Source organism: Pteropus vampyrus, unplaced genomic scaffold (genome assembly GCF_000151845.1).
Source record: "Pteropus vampyrus isolate Shadow unplaced genomic scaffold, Pvam_2.0 Scaffold411, whole genome shotgun sequence".
NCBI classification, from domain to species: domain Eukaryota; kingdom Metazoa; phylum Chordata; class Mammalia; order Chiroptera; family Pteropodidae; genus Pteropus; species Pteropus vampyrus.
The window spans coordinates 69,320-74,088 of NW_011889192.1; positions in this window are offsets into that span (position 1 = coordinate 69,320).

Genomic DNA, 4,769 nt, shown 5'->3' on the forward strand with positions numbered 1-4,769 from the left:
ATATATTGACTCCATCCTCCACTCCCCTGCCTCTGGTCCCCTGCCCTGGCCGCTGGCCTCAGCTGGCCCGCCCCAATGATGGGACCTGGAGCTCTGGGCAGGGGACCGATGTGCTACGCCCAGCCAGAGTGTCGCCAGGCCTTGCAGAGGGCGCTGGTGTATGGCACTCTCTCTTCTCCTCCATGCCTGGCAGGTGGACTCAGAAAGAGTGGCTGAGGCACCCCTCCCATGCCACCCGGACCTCAGGGGTCCTAGGGAGTAGAGCTGCCGGGGCTGAGCAACGTGGATGCTGGAGAGAGACACTTTGGTGGCATCCATGGGCCTGGTTTCGTCTCTTCCTCCTCACTCCAACTCTTCCAGGTCGCTGGTCTCCCACCGTCCACTTTGTCTGCCATTTGCAGACCCCACCTCTCGCCCCAGGGGCCAGCACAGCTGCTCTGCCTCTACCCCTCGGCACAGCTAGTTCTTCCCCGGGAGGAGGCTAACCCTCCGCCCTTGCAGTAAGAACCTTTGACCTTTGTGTCAAACCCTTGAAAACCTCGACAGGTTGGTACAGTCGAGGAGCACCTGTGGACTCAGGAGGCAGAGTTAGGTGGAGGTCAAGGGCGTGGCCTTCAGCCACAGGCAGAACTGTCTTTATTCTCTGCTCCTCCAGTTTCTAGTGATGAGGTCTTAGCCACATCACTCAACTTCCCTGAGCCTCAATGGCCTTATCTGTATAATGCGTCCGATGACACCTGCCTCGAACAGTTATAAAGGTTTAATACACCGTAATACATGGAACCACATGAAATTGCCTTTATTTAAGTAGTTTTTGACATTGATATTTATTGGGTGAAACATTGCATTGACAGGCTTTGTATCATCGATAAGGTTTCTACTCAATGCCCTACACTTTTCTTTTATACTCTTCATATTTTTGCATTTGTATAAATGCCACCTGCTGGTTTTAAAGAATTCAAGAAACATAGGAAAACGAAGAAGAAAGTAAAAAGCTCAACAAAATAAAAATAAATCTCCCTATTAGAAAGAGCCATAATTCATGAATAACCACCACTTCCAGAAATCTCTTTTGCATTGACGCAGATAGAAGTTCAGAGAGATAAATTTATAGAAATATTGAAGGGATCCAATTGAATATTTTAACTGTAATTTATTAACTCTAATTTATTAACAAAAGAAAAGAAACAGAAATAATACCGAAAGAAACCACAACTCCAGGAAAAATGTCTCTTCATCTGAGAGGCAGAGTTTTCTGAAAAGATCATCTCATGTCAACAAAATGAAAGCAATAAGAATAAAAAATATTCATAAGGTAGGATCTACCAGGTAGGAGGAAGAGAAATTGCACATTATAGTAGAAATGGAAGATATTAAATTAGCAGATTTCAGAGAAACACAGGTGACAGCGAGATTGAGGAGAGGGAAAGAATCTTATGGAGATTCCAAGAAAGACAAAAGACACACCAAGAAAGGAGAAGAAGCAGGCAGAGCTGTGAAACGGTTTGCGTTCTTTTAATCGCAAGGTCGAAAAAATGGTATTGAACATTTTACACCCATTCGGCTTAAGAGAATTTTGCCTAGATGTGCTCTCTTTACCTAAAGGTTTCCAACATGTTTAAATTGTGGGGGGTGGGGGGGGGAGATGTCACTTCTGGCACATTGTAAATATTGACATTTTTAGATACAACTGTTACAGCACTCTTTGAATGTATCTGATCCTTTTAATGGAAAGAATAGCAATTTCCCGTGGTTCAACCTAAGAGATGAAACACCGACGTGGGCGCTCAACCTGGCAGCACATCACCTCATGATCCGTCAGCTCATCTGGACTTGTGATGTTGTATTTCCTTCGTTTCTGTTTTCCTGGTATTTTTAGCAAACTTCTTTTGAACTCATTTTTTTTTCCCCCACTAAATAAAGAGAAAAAGAAATTGCAGCCCATGATTAAAACAGAAAGCAGAGCCCCCTGCAGAATCCCAGTGATGGGAATGGGAGACTGGCCCCATAGGAGAAGGCTGGACTGGGCCAGGGGGAGGGAGGGTGGTGGCGATGACCCCTTTCTTTTCAGAAGAGGCTGGCAGGAAAGGCTGAGAAGGAAAAGAGACTGAAAAGATTGTGGGATGTGTACAAAAGGTTGGGTTCTGAACGAGGGGTGGGGAGGAGGCGGGGGTGAACCGGATGTATCCATGCTCTCTGGCCCCTGCCCGGAAGATTGGGTGACAATGAGGGGAGGCCAGGGGGCTCGCCAACCATAGAGCCCTTCATACCGGTTCCAGGATCGATCCCATACTCAGAGACCCATGGAGCTTGCCGGGGATGGAGCTCACCTCAGCACCACCCACCCCTAGGCAGCACTCCTGTCTCTCCCTCTTAAAGTCAAGTTCATGAAGGAGACAAGCAATCCATGAGAAAGGCCCCCAAAGAGTGAGGGGAGCCCCCTACTCAGACACTCTCTGAGCATCAGGCCACACACAACCTGGGGACCCCTCCGCCTGCCGCCACCCCTGTCCCATTCCTGCTTGTTTTCTGGGCTCCCACATCTCCCTTGCTGCCTCGTGGGATCAGGCCCCGCTACCCTCCCTAAGTTCGTGCAGGCAAACGGCATCCCATCCATCCCACATTGCAAAGCGCGGGTCTATAGTCATCATGAAAATCCCAGTGAGATGGGTGTTATTATCCCATTTCCATGACTGAGAACATGAGGTTGAGAGAGGGGAAAATGCATTCATTTCCTGGGGCTACAGCCACAAATTACCACAAACCGGAGGACTTAACACAAGAGAAATGTATCCTCTCACAATTCTGGAGGCTGGAAGTCCAAGATCAAGGCCCCCACAGGGTCCCGTTCTCTCAAAGGCTGTCTGGGAGAATTTGTTCCACGCTTTTCTCTTGCTTCTGGCGCTGCAGTCCTCGGCTTTCAGGCCCCCACTCTGGGGTGCCTTCTCCCTGTGTACCTCTTCTCTCCTGAAAGCATATATAACCCTACTCCGGCGTGACCCCCAACTTAACTAATGACCTCTGCAACAACTCCATTTCCAAATTAGGTCACATTCTGAGGTCCTGGGGGCTAGAGCATTAACACATCTTTTGGGGGACACAATTCAACCCATAACAGGAAGAGACTCACCCAAGGTCCCCCAGAGATGCAGTCAGAACGCCAGGCCTGAGCTCTGAATCAGGGCCTGAGCAGCCCCTCCAAAAGATCAAGACCTCGACCTCCACTCGCTCTTCAATGCATCAGAAGCTGGCTAGTGGCCACTTTTGTGCCTATTGGGCCATTCTTGGTCAGAAGAGCTGGCATAGCTGCAGGTCTCACGATCCTGTCCAGGGACACTGTCCCCAAAGGTGGCCTGGTCAGCTCTTGGGTGAGTCTCCCTCCCACTGTCCTTTTTGCCCAGGAGGTCAGGGAGGCTTGGGATGGAGGAAGGGGTGATTATGTTCACGACATGGAGGGCTTTGAGGAGGGAGGAAGAGGAAGGTCTTCTCCCAGAGGACAAGTGTAGAGACCTAGAGAGGCAGGTGCCAGGGTGACATGTGCCCCGGTCCCCCCACCATCCTCCTGTGGATACGAGAGCAGGCTCTGTGCCAGCTGGAAGGCTGCGGGGCTGATTCACATCACCAGAGCCCACTGGAGCTTCCTGACGTGATCCCGCTGGGGTTTGCCAGAGGTAGCGACCAAAAGCTCCAAGGTCCCCTCCTTCCCTCTTCTTGGAGTGGGAGGTTGGGCTGAGGCTTTGCCTCCACCTGTATGTGTGTGGGTCAGGGGAGGGGGGGTTGAGGTGGCACAGCTGTGGCCCCTGAGGGCCAGGAGAGAAGGGTCAGCAATGGCAGACAAGGCCAGCTCCACTCTCAGGCAGGAGACTGGGGCCTGGAGGGGAGGCTGAGGGCTGCAGATGTCACTAACAGCCCCTCGAGTCCCTTCTGCATCCCTCCTGCACCCTGGTTCGCCTGGGCCAGGAAGCCCCAGGACCTCAGCCCTAACTCTGCCCTAACTGCTTTTCTCCGAGCACCAGCAGAGCCACGGGCCGACCCGCCCCCAGCAGAGGTTCCCTGGGGGTGGTTTTGTGCTCTGTTGCCACTGTGCTGAAATTGTTAATACTTGTTGAACAAGGAGTCCTACACTTTCATTTTGCAAAGGGACCCCTGGAAATTACGTGGCCGGCCCTGCCCGCCAGACCTGTATGTTAGAGCAACGTGCAGCCAACTGGCGCCATCATACCGTGGCGCCCTCGGCCCCTCGCGTTGCAGTGCTCCCCCAAAGCCTGAAGCCACCAGCCTCGTTCACACCCACGGGCCTGTGGGCACAGGTGGGATTGCCCTCTGTAAATTCTTAGGCACCGGGAACCTCAGGGTGGAGGTGGACCCTCCTCACTCACCAGTTTTACCCCAGTCACTTCAGGAGTCCCCCGGCTGGTCAGCGAGTCCTCTGGCTCAGCTGACCGCCAGCTCGCACTGACATGCCAGTCCCTCCCTCTTGCCCGCTCCCCTGATTCCTGAGCAAGGAATTCCTGGATTCCTCCGGGGACCTTGTCCCTCCCATCACCTGGGCCGAAGAAGTGAGGGAAGATGCTCTCTCCACCAACACCATGCCGCCTGGAAGGGCCTCTCCCCCTTGGAGGAGAGAGTGTGGGGGTGCACGGATTCTGACGGGGGTCTGGCTCTGAGCCCTGCAGTGGGCAAGGAGGTCTGAGGAAGAACTGCCCCTTCAACTAGACTGTGGGAGATGGAACCCCTGAAGCAGGGAAGAACCCCACTGGGCAGCCTGC